The 17,699-nt window shown below is 48.2% G+C and overlaps 1 protein-coding gene across 3 annotated transcripts in view; it reads left to right on the top strand.

Annotated features, from left to right (window-relative positions):
* AFF4 (ALF transcription elongation factor 4) overlaps nucleotides 1–17,699 on the top strand; it is a 902,368-nt gene that overhangs the window by 179,397 nt on the left and 705,272 nt on the right. The gene's annotated exons all lie outside the window — the stretch shown is intronic.

Here is a 17,699-nt window from a genome sequence, read left to right on the forward strand (position 1 = left end):
CTCACCTTAAAAATGCACATTTTATCTTGTATGTAAACTTTCCAAACAAATCCCCCCCCCAAACGACCCTTCCATCCCCTCCTCCCAACCCTTGTGTCAATGGATCCTGGTGTGAGCTGAAGAGGAAGCATTATGTAGAGGAGGTAATAGGTTATTTAGCTGTGAGTGGGTTATGGTGTGGAAATGTCAATACTATGGTGGAGTTAGTCTTGAGCCGTACTTTCTGTGATCTCCCCAGGAGGATGTTTGAGGTCGTAGAGTATTGCTGCCCATCCCTGCAAATCCTCACCCACCTTATCTGTGCGGACTGTATCATTTGGATTTCTTCAGCGACGTCCCGTTCACTGACATCCTGCAACCAAGCCTCGGGGTTAGGGGGCTCCAGATTCAGACAGTATATGGCTGTTTGGCATTTTGCCAGCATAAGGCTTAGAAGAACAAACTTCCTACTGAGTGTTTTGGTGACGGAAGAGGGGATAAGGCCTAGTATAAGTTGTTGTACCGTTAATTGCAGCTTCCAGTTCGAATCTCTGTTAATAGTTTCTAGAATCAAGCTTCAGTAATTCAAGAGAGCCTTGGATTCCCACACCATATGGACAAAATCTGATCTAGGTTCATGACATCGCAGACACTCGTCAGGGTGGGTAGGCTGTATTGCATGAAGTGTCCTAGGAGAGAGAAAGAGAGAGAGATGTTTGGTGGATAAACCTATATTGTATAAATTTGAAAAGGGCATTAGAAGTAGCCAGACGTAACCCCTCTAATGAATATGATCCCAACCCCGATCTGATGTGGGTTCCAGCACCATCTCCTACTGCCTAGCCTGAACTGGCAGAGGCTTCCCTGCCAAGTCCTCACCTTTTCTCTCATATATACGGAGCATTGCGCGTCTGCCACTGCCATCATCAGAAGTGTGGTTAACATGGCCGAGCGGGGAGGGGCCTCCGGGAAGGTGGGCCAGAGTTCCCTCACTGTTGCAGAGATTTGGCTATACTGCACGAATTGGCCCTGCCCCATTTCGAATGTATCTAACACCTCTGTCATCGTTATAAAGCACCCCTCAGGGTAGAGGTCACCCGGAGTAGTGCAGCCTCCATCCTTTCATCTTTGGACTGGCATTAATCCTGCTATTTTGCGAAATGTTTGGAGGACCCAAAGGGGCATGTCAGAGGCAAATGGAGCCTGCCGGATAACCCTCTTAATAGCACCTTCTTAAATGTCCGCCACTTGTCTTATCAGCCTGGGGGGGGGGGGGAGGGGCTGAAACCCTGCTTTAGAAGCACTGGAGGCTCACCCTCCATGTAGGAGCCTATCAACAAGGCTTTCTCTCAGGAAACCCCTGGATCAAGCCAAGGGATAGCATATTGTAAATGTGCACCCATATAATGTAATCTAACTCTACGTTAGGAACCTCCAGTCCTCCCCTTCACCCATGTCTGTTGCAGTATGAGGAGACTTGCGCGTTGGCGTTTATCCGCCCATAGTAGATCTATGATGATACTGGTAATCATCTTTAAGTACTCTCTGGGGATAATATAAAAGGATCCCTGGAGTGTATAAAGGCAACAAATGAGCAGTATCATTTTAGCCACAGCAATCCTCCCCATAAGGGATAGTTGAAATTCTTGCCCGAAATTTACAGAAACTTGAAGTCCCCTGCACCACCCTGCCTATATTAACGTCTAGGTAAGATTTTCTCAGTGAGTGCCACCCGGATCTGTAGTTATCGGCCATCTATAAGTTCTCAGGGGGTGGGTGGGGGTGTTGGTGGGGGGGGGGGGGGGATAGAGCTTCTTGCGGTTGTCCAGACAGTGATCCCAGGAGATACAGTTTGGACTTAGAAGGGTGTACTGTTAGTCCAGACACTTTCTCAAATTCGCCTATCACAGGCCTGCAAATAGGTACCGACGCTGATGGTCTTCTAAGGTATATTAAGGTATTGTTGCCACATGAGTGGTCCCCAGTGGTAATGCTCCAGGGACTCAATGTGTGTTGAAGGCTCTCTGCCAGAGGCTCCGTAGCCAATGCAAAAAGGATTGGTGAAAAGGGCACCCCTGGCGCGTTCCCATGCCAAGGGTAAATAATGTAGATACCTCCCTTCCAGTTCTCCCCTGGGCACTTGGGTCAGTATATAACAGCTTGACCCATTAAATAAATTTGGGGCCAATCCCAAACTTCTGCAAAACTTGCCATAAGTATGACCAGTTTAGGGAATCAATAGCTTGTTCAATATCTAAGAATGTGAGGGCCAAAGCCTCAGTAAGTAATTGTGAGGAGTGATAAATATGGACGAGTCGTCATATGGTATTTAGGGTACTACGTTTAGGGATAAACCCGGATTGGTCGGGATGCACCAGGGAAGGAAAGCATGAAAGGAGATGTGAAGCTAACACACAGCTCAGCAGCTTAACATCTAAGTTCAAGAGGTAAATGTGTCTATATGCTGAGGGTATAGTGGAGTCTTTACCTCGTTTATGAACCATTATTATAGCTTCCAGCATAGTGGAGGGTAAACGTCCCTGCCATAGTGACTTTCCCTTACACCTACTATAAACCTCGGCAGGAAAACGGCCTCTCCCAGGAGCCTTCGACGTTCTTGGGGAGCGGATCGCTGCTATTATCTCTTCTCTAGTTAGAGGCTGATCTAGGCCTTCCCTGGTTTCGGGGTGATAGTGGTAAGAGACACCTGGTAGTCCTCCATTATACTTGTGCTTATCTGATTCAGGTGAGCATAGCTCAGACTGAAATGTGAGCAAAACACCTCATTAATAGCCCTTTGCGTGTAGACTAAATGTCCACTGTCATCAGTCATGAGGATAGGGGTGTGGGATTCCTTCTGCTTAACCACCCAGGCTAACATGGTGTCTCTTTTATCACCCTCTGCGTGGAGCTGATGGCGTTATGTTGTATAAAGGTGTTCTTACAATCTATACCAGTTAACAAGTAAGGATTTACGGGCATTGCGCCACTCCCCTAGTCACTCAGACTTGGACAATGTCCCCCAGATCTCTTTCAAGGTTCTGGATGTCTCTTACCAGTTGGCGAACCCCATATGCCATCTTAAGACAGACTTCTGTAATGACTGACTTCATAGCCTCCTGATAGGTGAACTTGGTATTCGACATTCCTGAATTTTCCTGGGAAAAAAGGATCAATGAATTTGCAACTGTGTGCTCAAAAGTGGGGTCCGACAGCACCCTCCGCCTGTAGGTGCCATAGTGGGATCTGTGTCCTCCCGGTGGTCTTCACAAAGGTCAAGAGCACCGGGGAGTGGTCTGAGAGGAACGGCGGCAAGTATGCCACATTGTACACACTGGGAGCTAGGTCCTCCGAAGTGAGATAATTCAATCGGCTATAGGAGCCAGCGGCAGGGGTGTAGCATGAAAATTGCATGCTTTGTGGAATACGGGCCCTCCAGATATCCCTAAGCCGCAATTCACACTTCATATTGCTAGGGGCCTTAGTCATATGGCGTTTGGTGTGTTGGCGGGGTAGATACAGGTTTGTCGCCATCTAGACCACATTTACAATTCCTGCTTAGATGATGTCAGTAGTAAGGAACGGAAGTGAAAAATGAGGGACTGTCTGTGTTAGGTGCGTATACATTAATCAAGCGTACCTTACGGCTTTCTAGCAATCCATATAGGATCACTTATTGACCCTCTGAACACACCACATGGTCTCTATTTAGGAAAGGCACCCCCAGACCCACCCAAATTAACACTCCTCTGTCATATCTACCTGAGTAAGAGGTGGCATATATCTGTCCCCTCCATCACCGTCCAAGAAATCATATGCAGTCCCCCCCCAGATATGTCTCCCTTTAAAATGCTATTGAGGTCTTATAGCGTTTTAGATAGGCATGTGCCCTTTTACGTTTTTCCAGCTGGTCAATACTGCGGACACTCAAAATGTCATACACTTAGTCGTAGGGTCCTTCAGCTTCCAGAGTTAGTAGTCCTTCCCTCTCACTCCGACCCACCGCGCCCGTCCCCGCAGCCTCTTGGTCTGCCGATCCTGAAACTGCAAGTAGATCCACATTACACAATTGCAATACGCTTAATCATAATTGCAGAAATTCACATCTTCAAACCAAACGTTGGTACTAGATTTCCCCCAACTCCCTCCCCCGCCCTCCCCCCCAGACAGTCTTGCCATGTCCTCCCACCCAGCTACAGCCCATCCTAGACGGCCCCATTACCCCAACTGAAAAAACAATTACTTCAAATGATCAAACAGTATTAAAACTCGTCTGCTTCGGAAGATGTGTAGATACCAGAGAGGGTGCAAGGCAAAACACTCAAGGTCCCCCCTGCATCTCCCAACTCGCTGTTAGATACTCTCGGCCTCACACTATAAACCTAAGGGAAAAAAATCGATATCCAACATTACGAACCTTTTGTGTAGTCAACTCCTCCCCAGAGCCCGCCAGGCAGCCAATCGCCACCTGCCAGGAGTCGCTTTCCCCTGGTTGTCGTGTGGACACCCCCCTAGAGGAATAACTCCATGAAGTTTGTAATTCCAGAGCACATTCAGAAAACGGCAGCCCCTCCCAAGGTGCCCAGCAGTCCCAAAGCAAAGCCTCAACTTAGTGATTAGGATCAATCCATGCCGGTGCTATCACTAGATGCCTCAGGAGCACTGCGCACTGCTGAAAGGATTTTTCCTGGTCAGGCACATCAGCAGTCACCCTCAAGGTACCATCTGAACATTATTCAACTAAGTGATTGGCTGAAATCCTGACTCAGTCTGCCTTTCCGCCTTAAAGGACAGGCAGTCCAGTTCTGAATAGCAGAGGCGTCCCAATCCTGGTGGTCCACACACTGACCCGCAGGCTCAAAGAAAGCATCCAGCCAGTCACTAGCCTCTACTGGGCAAAAGAAGAGTACCAAGTCTCTATGTTGCACTCAGGGCTTGGCTGGGAATACTAGGCTTTTTTTTTTTTACAGCCAAAAATATCTTTCTCTGGTCTTGTACGCTTTGGGTGTTATCTGGGAAAATTGATATCGACCGCCCCAGGAACCTCAGAGGACCGTGCACTCTGACCCACTACAAAATAGCATACCTAGCTTGGAAATTAAAGAGTTGAGCAATAATGGCCTTTTGGGGGGGTGCTTTGGGCTTTGGCGGAGGGACCAGTGCCCTGTGGGCCCGCTCCATTGTGAAAAATTTAGAGAGCTTCTTGGGAATGAGAGATGTGGTTATCCACTCTTCCAAGGTATAATTCATCTGACGGTCCCTCTGCCTTCAAAGGAAAACTAACCAAGCGGAGGTTTTTCCTTCGGGAGCCCCCATCTGAGTCCACAATGCACTCATCCAGACACGACACAAGGTGGCAGGACCTGTGTATAATTGCCAGTTTTGTTCACCTGTTGCATCTTAAAATATTTATGTTTGACCATGGTGGCCTGCACTAACCAGCAGCTCCAGAGGGCTGCTCACCTTTCCAGGGGCTATGTCTAAGGTGTAGTCCACGACTCCGAATCTTAGTCAGGAAAGTCATGCCCCCGATGCCCACTCTAACCCGGGCAGTCTCACTCATGTGATAATGTAGACACTTGAGGAGCAAGGCAGAACCCACATCACTACGCCCAAGCGCCGCTATCAACTCTCTGGTGCTGGTAGGATCGGGAGGAGTAGGGGATTGATGGTGGTGGGAGGGCCAACAAGCAATCTCCAGCAGATCTGGCGCCAGCTCCCCTCACTCCAGCAGTCCACGGCTACGCGGGGGGACCCAGGGGGCCAAGCCGGCTCCAGACACCAAGCAGCTTCTCCCTGTCAGCCACCTCCTTGGTCCCTCCACCAATACCTGAGGAAGTCCAGACTCACTTTCCAGGCCGCGGCGGTAGGCCGTCCTCCAAGGCCTTGCGCTTCTGCTTAGTATCTCCCAGGGTGGCCTCCCATTCCTTGGGCCACCCTGACTGCTGTCGGGGACTCCTCCACAGCTGCTCCCGCCTCTGATAGTCTTGAGCGTGCAGGGCCCCCACCTGTCGCAGACTCTTGCTAAGATGGCTGGTTGCAGCTGTAGGAAGGTGGCTCTGTATATACTATACCAAAATGAGGTAAAGTGTGCACAGTGTATAGGGGCTCCCGAGAGGCTTAACAGAGGCTAAAGTAGATAATACTAATGCTCTCTTTTGTGGTAGTGTGGTCGAGCAGTTAGGCTTATCAGAGGGTAGTGCAACGCATTTGTTGTATATTCACGTCAATAAATGGGGCACACACTCAATGACTAACTCCCGTCCAGTGTTTTTATATAGCAAAAATATACCTTCAGGGCACAGACCTTGGGGGGGGGGGGTCTTAGATGAGCTCCGAAGAGAGCCACAGTTCCGCACCAAACCCGCACCCTCACCTGAACTGGGGCGGCTTGGTGCAGAGTGCAAACAAAGCGTTGGGTGCCCAATGCTTTTCAGTTGGGGGAGGGGGGCACCCTGTGAGGGGTCACAAAGATGCTACAGGCTAGGTCGTGGGGGTCGGTTCTAGAAACCCAAAGGCTGGACAAGTATGAGAGTCGCCCACTGGACATTGCTGGATCATCAGTCAGTTTCCCCAAGGCCAGGGGCCTGCAGGTGACCTTTGGGCACCAGGCACCTTCGTTGGATCTGGTCGCGGCCAGGGAGGTCCTGTGGATTTAGGCTGCAGACATCGTCATGTTGGCCAGGAGGTGTCAACCCAGAGTGGACTCTGAGTCGCCTGTGGACCTCCTTTCTACCGGTAAGCCACACGGACTGTTGGCGTAAGGTGCAGAGTGGATGTATCCAGGACTGTTCTGAAGTCCTTTTGGAAGGTTTCTTCTGGACAGGGCCGCTATCCTCTGGAGTTCTTGGTCCTCTGCTGGGCAAGCAATCCTCTCCAGGTTCGTAGAGGTTGCTGGACCTGCAGGATGCGTCTCCTTTTTGTAGCAGGGGTCTTGAGGCTGCAGAGAGGCCGGTAGGTCTGGGGCCAAGTCATTTGTCATCTGGAACCTTTATTGCTGGGGGTCGGCTCTTCAGTCCTTCTTTCTTGAGCTTGCCAGGAATCTGAAGAGAAAGGTTAATGGATGCCCCTAAACAGTTTAAAGATGTTATAGGGGTCAGAGGGCAGTAGCCAATGGCTACTGTCCCTGAGGGTGACATCTCCCTTCCTGGGTTCACTCCCTTTGGGGAGGCAGGCACATTGCTATCCCTATTGGTCCTTCACCTCCGAAACAAGATGGAGGCTTCTGCAAGGAGGGGGCGGTCACTTCAGCTCTGGACACCTTAGGGGTGGTCTTAGCCAAAGTTGTCACTCCTGCTTGTTTTGCCACCAAAAGTGGGGCTTGGTCGGGGGGAGGGGCCAGCTGGACAAGCTGGAGTGCCCTGGGGCACTGTAACAGGAGGCCTGAGCCTTTGAGGCTCACCACCAAGTGTTGCAGTTCCTGCAGAGGGGGAGGTGTGAAGTACCTCCTCCCAGAGCAGGCTTTGTTCCTGATGCTAGAGGGTACAAAGGCCCTCACCCAACAGGGCCGGAAACTTGTCTGTTAGTGGCAGGCTGGCACAGACCAGTAAGCCCTATCCTAGAGGGCTGTGGAAATACAGGGGGCATTTCTAAGATGCCCTCTGTGTGCAATTTAAAATAAATCCAACATTGGAATCAGCGTGGGTTTATTGTGCTGAGAAGCTTGATACCAAACTTCCCAGTCTTCAGTAGACCCATCATGGAACTAAGTTCCATTCCATGTACTTAATATGGCCATACTACACTTACAATGTCTAAGAATGGACTTAGACACTGTAGGGGCACATTGATAATGCAGCTATGCCCTCACCTGTGGTATAGTCCACCCTGTCTTAGGGCTGTAAGGCTTGCTAGAGGGGTGACTTACCTATGCCACAGGCAGTGGTTTATGGGCATGGCACCCTGGGAGGGATGCCATGTCGACTTTACCTTTTTCTCTACACCAAAACACACAGTGGCAGGGAGCATTTGTTTGGTGAGGGGTTCTTTAGTGTGGCATAATACATACTGCAGCTCTTAGAGATCCTCCATGGCTACAGAGTGCTTGGTACCATTGGTCCTTTTATACAAGTGACTTAACTGTGTGCCAGTTATGGAAACAATGGTACAGTTTAGGGAAATAACACTGGTGCTGGGGCCTGGTTAGCAGGCTCCCAGCATATACTCAGTCAAGTCGGCATCAATATCAGGCAAAAAGTGGGGGATAACCGTGTCAAAATGGCCACTTTACTCCACCTCCGGCCCAGGCGGCCCATGCTCACGTCTTCGTCCCCACGGCCCGATGGCCCCAGGGGGCTCCCACGGAGACTATCAGTGGGGCGGTCCTCGCCTCGGGCGAGATACGCTCCTCTGTCCACACAGGGCTCTAGGCCTCCAGAGCTCCTCAGTGAACTCACAGCCGACACTGCTGAATAGCCTTGCGGCCCGCTGTTAGACCTCCACCAGTGCTGCCCAATGGAGGCTGCTGATTACAGGCTCCGGAGAATCAATACAGCAGTTTTATCAGTGGGTGGTGCCTCATACTCCAGTCCCAGCGCATGGGACTCCTCTTCTCCACCACTCTGCATGACAGCGTCCACTCACTGGCCCTCGCGGTCTGCATCCAGGCAGTGCGGCATGGTGCATGAATGAAGTCCTCACCGCACTGGCTGGCTCCCCCAGGCAGACAGCAGGTGGTGTCAGAAGGCACGACAGTGGATGGATGTCCACATCAGAACAGGATTTATTAAGGATATTTATTAGATGGGGATAGGAGCTCGGGGAGAGATATCTAGTTGGCCATCTTGCTTGGCCACCGTATCCTCATTTTGAAAGTTTGTTGGAATCCCTAGGTTTCTGATTCTGAACCTGCAAAGGTTAGGCGGTAGTCACAGATTCCATAGTCTGGCAAACAAGAATTTCTCTGTTGTAACTGCTGGGGAGTTCTCGATAATGCTAGAGATGTTTTGACTCCCTGGCTGGTTGGCTGGAAACTTGGAATAAGTATGGAACAGAAACAGTTTATTTATTCCATAAGTCCATCCCATGCACAGGTTTCAGAAAGTTATGTTCTGTCCTGTAGGATCTTCCTTGATAGCCATAAGGGTTATAGTAATTGCAGCCTGTGCATGGGAATCTGAGAACTTAACTTCATAGGCTGGCATAACGTACAGAAGCAATGCCATTGTTTATCTAAGTCTAAGTTTAACCGTTTTTATTTTGAGAAAGGCTCCATGTAGTAAAAAACCTTACGCAAAGCAGCACATTAAACGACCTGAAAACCATGAGGGACAATATAGCCAGTTAAGCAGCTGTGAGAAGGTGAGTGCAAATAGTAAGTTTTTTTTTTTCTTTTCTTTTTTCTTTTTTTCGTTCTCCTATGCAAAGGCTTTATGAACACTGGCACTGACAGGATTTTCTCTCACTTTTTTTAATTGCATTTAACATCATTCACATCTGCAAAGACCTCCCACCTTTTTTATATTCAACTGTTTAATCTTTCTGTGAGAAAACCTCCCAACGCTCTTGATGTGGCCCTTCTATGAAATAGAAAAAGCAAGAAGTGACCTCATTCAGCCTCTACAGTGTGCCTTCCATAATCCCTTTCCATAGCATGAGCACCAAAGAAAGGGTCCTAAGAATATCTTCAAGAAGATGGGAAACGTGGGGAAGTTAATTCAAACTACACTTTAAATAATTATCTGGGGATGTTTCTTGTTGGCCTTGGCATTGGTAAGGGAACACTTTTTCAAGAATCTGTCTCTCATCGAATGTTATATCCGGGCCATCTCAGAATGACTTGACACTTTCAGTTCTACGAATGATAAGGGTGGACAAAATTCTTGTTATTATTGTTTAGAACAAATATGACAGTGAATTGACAAAATTTGGGAGGAGTGTGGTCCGAGATGGAGTTGGGAGTCTGACAGGAGTAGAGTCAGACGTTACGGACTTTATGCCACATTCTCCTGCAATTGTGGCATTGTCAAGGCATGCAATCCTTTCTCTGTCTTGTAGATCGTTGTCACATCGCTTGACGTTCTACAGGTCAGCATCTTGTTACAGATCCTCTCCTTCACTTGAGGTGAAACCGCACCAATGGTTTCTGCCTCAAATTTTGGCCGTTCATCCTCGTACCTTTCCTTGCACAGCATTGGTTGTTCCACCAGAGGATCCCCTTCAAATTCATCTGGAGCAGTCCATCAAGGCATACTGCTTCGCCTACAGCTTTTTAAACATTATTTTGCGCCAATACCTGAACTTACTGTTACGGTATTGGCACAAAAACCTGAACAGTACCTGAACTTGCTGCACACTGAACTAAATAACCTCCATCTAAACGAAGCAGAAGGAGAGCACTTCCATCCTTTGTATACAGAAGGAATTTAAATTAAGATGTCTCACACAGATTTGTCTTCAGCATCTTAAATGCTAACTTCTTTCAGAATCTCCTTTGAAAATTTTGACTGTTGATCACATCGCAATGTTTCGTGATGTTTTTGTGGCAAGTGCTTCCAAACTAAATAATTTACTAGGTACTACATGTGCATCTTCTTTGGGATTTTGGGGACCCTACAGCCCAAACTTTCTCAATGCACTCTTTTGCTTCTAGGTTCTTTGAAGAAATGGCACAAGAACCATTTCTGTAAGTGGAAGCAACTAAAGTAACAGCTCCTACACAGATTAAGACATAAAAACTTCCTTGTAGGAAGTTGGCTCTGTATGCACTATTTCAAAGTGAGGAATAGTATGCACAGAGTCCAAGGGTTCCCCTTAGAGGTAAGATAGTGGCAAAAAGAGATAATACTAATGCTCTATTTTGTAGTAGTGTGGTCGAGCAGTAGGCTTATCAAAGGAGTAGTGTTAAGCATTTGTTGTACATACACACAGGCTATAAATGAGGAACACACACTCAGACAATTCCAGCCAATAGGTTTTTGTATAGAAAAATATATGTTCGATGGCATCTGTCGCTGTAGATACGCATGTTCTGCAATAGCTCGCCATCTGGTGTTGGGCCGGAGTGTTACAAGTTGTTTTTCTTCGAAGAAGTCTTTCGAGTCACGGGACCGAGTGACTCCTCCTTTTGTCTCCATTGCGCATGGGCGTCGACTCCATCTTCGATTGTTTTTTTTCCGCCATCGGGTTCGGACGTGTTCCTGTCGCTCCGAGTTTCGGAACGGAAAAAATAGTTAATTTCGGAAGATTTTCGTCGGTATTGTTGCGTTCGGGATCGGCGTACTTAGATTCAACACCGCATCGAAGATCGAAGAGCTCCGGTGCCCTTCGGGGTAGTTTTTCGATCCTACGTCGGGGCCTGGTCGGCCCGACCGCGTGCTGAGGAACGCCGATGGAACGGACCCCGTTCCGTTTCTGCCCCAAATGCCACAATAAATACCCCTACACAGACCAACACTTGGTCTGCAACCTGTGCCTGTCACCTGAGCACAGCGAAGACACCTGCGAGGCCTGTCGTGCGTTCCGGTCCCGAAAAACACTCCGAGACCGTCGAGCCAGAAGACTTCAAATGGCGTCCGCACCGACAGCCCGACGGGAGTTCGAGGAACAGGAAGAGGAAGGTACCTTCTCGATCCAAGACTCAGACTCCGAAGGATTCGACGATACACAAACCGTGAGTAAGACGTCGAAAACCACACAAAGAAACATTTACAAGGCCCAGGGGACGCCACTGCCACCAGGCCATGGCTCGACCCATAAATTCGGTGACCGACCGTCGGCACCGAAAAAGGCCCAAACAGTGCCGAGATCGTCCGACTCCGGTCGAGACACCGGCACGCAGCCTTCTCGGGACCGAGAAAGTGCTGGAGACAAGCCTCGACACCGAGATGCCGGTGTGGACACGGCTCGACGCCGAGACAGCGGCACCGAAACAGATCGACGCCGAGAGGTTTCGGCCCCGAAAAGGAAAAAAGTCACCTCGGAGCCGAAAAAACACGCAGACAAAGTTTCGATGCCGAAACAAACTGCAAGCGACCCAGCTTCGGGCTCTTATACAGAAGAGCACTCGCTAACCTCCCAAATGCAAAAGCATAGGTTTGAGGAAGAGCTACAAGCAACTGATGTGGACCATACGCAAAAGCGTATCTTCATTCAGCAGGGGACAGGAAAAATAAGCACCCTTCCCCCCATTAGGAGAAAGAGAAGGTTGGAGTTCCAGACGGAACAAGCACCACAACCAAAAGTGGTGAAAAGAGTTACACCACCACCCTCTCCTCCGCCCGTGATTAACGTTTCACCAGCACAAACGCCATCACACTCCCCAGCTCACACCACCATGAGCCAGGGTGACCAAGACCAGGACGCATGGGACCTATACGACGCCCCAGTGTCAGATAACAGCCCAGAGGCATACCCTACAAAACCATCTCCACCAGAAGACAGCACCGCGTACTCTCAGGTGGTGGCTAGAGCAGCACAATTTCACAACGTAAGCCTCCACTCAGAACAGGTCGAGGATGATTTCTTGTTCAACACACTCTCCTCCACCCACAGCTCCTACCAAAGCCTGCCTATGCTCCCTGGTATGCTCCGGCACGCAAAAGACATATTTAAGGACCCGGTCAAAAGTAGGGCAATCACACCAAGGGTGGAAAAAAAGTATAAGCCGCCTCCTACGGACCCGGCTTTCATCACAACACAGCTGCCACCAGACTCTGTTGTTGTAGGAGCAGCTAGGAAAAGGGCCAACTCTCACACATCTGGAGATGCACCACCCCCAGATAAAGAAAGCCGCAAGTTCGATGCAGCTGGTAAGAGAGTCGCAGCACAAGCTGCAAACCAGTGGCGCATCGCGAACTCCCAGGCACTACTTGCGCGCTATGACAGAGCCCACTGGGACGAGATGCAACATCTCATTGAACATCTGCCCAAAGACTTCCAAAATAGGGCAAAACAAGTGGTTGAGGAGGGACAGACCATCTCCAACAACCAGATCCGTTCCTCCATGGACGCTGCAGATACAGCTGCACGGACAATTAATACATCTGTAACTATCAGAAGGCATGCATGGCTCCGAACGTCTGGATTTAAACCAGAGATTCAACAAGCAGTTCTCAATATGCCTTTTAATGAAAAAGAACTGTTCGGTCCAGAAGTGGACACAGCGATTGAGAAACTCAAAAAAGATACAGACACTGCCAAAGCCATGGGCGCACTCTACTCCCCGCAGAGCAGAGGGAATTACAGCACATTCCGTAAAACGCCCTTTCGAGGGGGGTTTCGGGGTCAAAGCACACAAGCCAGCACCTCACAAGCAACACCGTCCACTTACCAGGGACAGTATAGAGGAGGTTTTCGGGGACAATATAGAGGAGGGCAATTCCCTAGAAATAGAGGGAGATTTCAAAGCCCCAAAACCCCTACTACTAAACAATGACTCACATGTCACTCACCCCCTCCACACAACACCAGTGGGGGGAAGAATAGGTCATCATTACAAAGCATGGGAGGAAATCACTACAGACACTTGGGTTCTAGCAATTATCCAACATGGTTATTGCATAGAATTTCTACAATTCCCTCCAAACATACCACCAAAAGCACAAAATTTAACAACACACCATTCCAATCTCCTGGAGATAGAAGTGCAGGCACTATTGCAAAAGAATGCAATCGAATTAGTGCCAAACACACAAATAAACACAGGAGTTTACTCACTGTACTTTCTAATACCAAAGAAGGACAAAACGCTGAGACCAATCCTAGACCTCAGAGTAGTGAACACTTTCATCAAATCAGACCACTTCCACATGGTCACACTACAAGAAGTATTGCCATTGCTAAAACTGCACGACTACATGGCAACTTTAGACCTCAAGGATGCTTATTTCCATATACCAATACACCCATCGCACAGGAAATACCTAAGGTTTGTATTCAAAGGAATACATTACCAATTCAAGGTACTGCCTTTCGGATTAACAACCGCACCAAGAGTCTTTACCAAATGTCTAGCAGTGGTCGCAGCACACATAAGAAGGCAGCAAATACATGTGTTCCCATATCTAGACGACTGGCTAATCAAAGCCCATTCGTTAATAGAGTGCTCAAATCACACAAATCATATCATACAAACCCTCTTCAAACTAGGGTTCACCGTCAATTTCACAAAATCCAAAATTCTGCCACGCAAGGTACAACAATACCTGGGAGCCATAATAGACACATCAAAAGGAGTAGCCACTCCAAGTCCACAAAGAATTCAAAATTTCAACACCATCATACAACGCATGTATCCAACACAAAAGATACAGGCAAAGATGGTATTACAACTCCTAGGCATGATGTCATCATGCATAGCCATTGTCCCAAACGCAAGACTGCACATGAGGCCCTTACAACAATGCCTAGCATCACAGTGGTCTCAAGCACAGGGTCACCTTCTAGATCTGGTGTTAATAGACCGCCAAACTTACCTCTCGCTTCTGTGGTGGAACAACATAAATTTAAACAAGGGGCGGCCTTTCCAAGACCCAGTGCCACAATACGTAATAACAACAGATGCTTCCATGACAGGGTGGGGAGCACACCTCAATCAACACAGCATACAAGGACAATGGAACGTACATCAAACAAAACTGCATATCAATCACCTAGAACTTCTAGCAGTTTTTCAAGCACTAAAAGCTTTCCAACCAATAATAGTTCACAAATACATTCTCGTCAAAACAGACAACATGACAACAATGTATTATCTAAACAAGCAGGGAGGGACGCACTCCACGCAGTTAAGCCTGCTAGCACAAAAAATTTGGCATTGGGCAATTCACAACCAAATTCGCCTAATTGCACAGTTTATACCAGGGATACAAAATCAACTCGCAGACAATCTCTCTCGAGATCACCAACAGGTCCACGAATGGGAAATTCACCCCCAAATACTGAACACTTATTTCAAACTCTGGGGAACACCTCAGATAGACTTGTTTGCGACAAGGGAGAACGCAAAATGCCAAAACTTCGCATCCAGATACCCACACAAACAATCCCAAGGCAATGCCCTATGGATGAACTGGTCAGGGATATTTGCTTACGCTTTTCCTCCTCTCCCTCTCCTTCCTTACCTGGTAAACAAACTCAGTCAAAGCAAACTCAAACTCATATTGATAGCACCAACTTGGGCAAGGCAACCCTGGTACACAACGCTGCTAGACCTATCAGTGGTACCCTGCATCAAATTGCCCAACAGGCCAGATCTGTTGACACAGCACAACCAAAAGATCAGACACCCAGATCCAGCATCGCTGAATCTAGCAATCTGGCTCCTGAAATCCTAGAATTCGGGCACTTACAACTTACCCAAGAATGTATGGAAGTCATAAAACAAGCAAGAAGGCCATCCACCAGGCACTGCTATGCAAGTAAATGGAAGAGGTTTGTTTGCTACTGCCATATTAATCAAATACAACCATTACACACAACTCCAGAACATGTAGTGGGTTACTTGCTTCACTTACAAAAATCTAACCTAGCTTTCTCTTCCATTAAGATTCACCTTGCAGCAATATCTGCATACCTGCAGACTACCTATTCAACTTCCCTATATAAAATACCAGTCATTAAAGCATTCATGGAGGGCCTTAGGAGAATTATACCACCAAGAACACTACCTGTTCCTTCATGGAACCTAAATGTTGTCCTAACTAGACTTATGGGTCCACCTTTTGAACCCATGCACTCCTGCGACATACAGTTCCTAACCTGGAAGGTGGCATTTCTCATCGCCATTACTTCCCTGAGAAGAGTAAGCGAGATTCAGGCGTTTACTATACAGGAACCTTTTATACAACTACACAAAAATAAAGTCGTCCTAAGGACCAATCCTAAATTTTTGCCAAAGGTTATTTCACCGTTCCATCTAAATCAAACAGTGGAACTTCCAGTGTTCTTTCCACAGCCAGATACCGTAGCTGAAAGGGCACTACATACATTAGATGTCAAAAGAGCATTAATGTATTACATTGACAGAACAAAGAACATCAGAAAGACTAAACAACTCTTTATTGCATTTCAAAAACCTCATGCAGGAAACCCAATTTCAAAACAAGGTATAGCCAGATGGATAGTTAAATGCATCCAAATCTGCTACCTTAAAGCTAAACGACAGCTGCCCATTACACCAAGGGCACACTCAACCAGAAAGAAAGGTGCTACCATGGCCTTTCTAGGAAACATCCCAATGCAAGAAATATGTAAGGCAGCCACATGGTCTACGCCTCACACATTCACCAAGCACTACTGTGTAGACGTGTTATCCGCACAACAAGCCACAGTAGGTCAAGCTGTATTAAGGACATTATTTCAGACTACTTCCACTCCTACAGGCTGATCCACCGCTTTTGGGGAAATAACTGCTTACTAGTCTATTGCAGAACATGCGTATCTACAGCGACAGATGCCATCGAACTGAAAATGTCACTTACCCAGTGTACATCTGTTCGTGGCATCAGTCGCAGTAGATTCGCATGTGCCCACCCGCCTCCCCGGGAGCCTGTAGCAGTTTGGAAGTTACCTTCAATTATTTATATATGTATCATCTCAACCTTAAATAGGTGCATACTTAGTCACTCCATTGCATGGGCACTATTACTACAATTCAACTCCTACCTCACCCTCTGCGGGGAAAAACAATCGAAGATGGAGTCGACGCCCATGCGCAATGGAGACAAAAGGAGGAGTCACTCGGTCCCGTGACTCGAAAGACTTCTTCGAAGAAAAACAACTTGTAACACTCCGGCCCAACACCAGATGGCGAGCTATTGCAGAACATGCGAATCTACTGCGACTGATGCCACGAACAGATGTACACTGGGTAAGTGACATTTTCATTTCTTAGTTTATTTTAAGAACCACAGGTTCAAATTCTACATGTAATATCTCATTTGAAAGGTATTGCAGGTAAGTACTTTAGGAATTTTGAATAATCACAATAGCATATATATTGTTTACATAAAACACATATAGCTATTTTAAAAGTGGACACAGTGCAATTTTCACAGTTCCTGGGTGAGGTAAGTTATTGTTAGTTCTTGCAGGTAAGTAAACCACCTACGGGGTTCAAATTAGGGTCCAAGGTAGCCCACCGTTGGGGGTTCAGAGCAACCCCAAAGTTACCACACCAGCAGCTCAGGGCCGGTCAGGTGCAGAGGTCAAAGAGGTGCCCAAAACACATAGGCTTCAATGGAGGTAAGGGGGTGCCCCGGTTCCAGTCTGCCAGCTGGTAAGTACCCACGTCTTCGGAGGGCAGACCAGGGGGGTTTTGTAGGGCACCGGGGGGGACACAAGTCAGCACAAAAAGTACACCCTCAGCAGCGCGGGGGCGGCCGGGTGCAGTGTGCAAACACGCGTCGGGCTTCCAATAGGTTTCAGTGAGAGACCAAGGGGTCTCTTCAGTGTTGCAGGCAGGCAAGGGGGGGGCTCCTCGGGGTAGCCACCACCTGGGCAAGGGAGAGGGCCTCCTGGGGGTCACTCCTGCACAGGAGTTCCGGTCCTGGGGGCTGCGGGTGCATGGTCTTTTCCAGGCGTCGGGATCTTAGAGTCAGGCAGTCGCGGTCAGGGGGAGCCTCGGGATTCCCTCTGCAGGCGTCGATGTGGGGGCTCAGGGGGGACAACTTTGGTTACTCAGTCTTGGAGACGCCTGGGGGTCCTCCCTGTAGCGTTGTTTCTTCACCAGTCGAGTTGGGGTCGCCGGGGGCAGTGTTGCAAGTCTCACGCTTCTTGCA

The sequence above is a fragment of the Pleurodeles waltl genome, chromosome 7, assembly GCF_031143425.1.
Source record: "Pleurodeles waltl isolate 20211129_DDA chromosome 7, aPleWal1.hap1.20221129, whole genome shotgun sequence".
NCBI classification, from domain to species: domain Eukaryota; kingdom Metazoa; phylum Chordata; class Amphibia; order Caudata; family Salamandridae; genus Pleurodeles; species Pleurodeles waltl.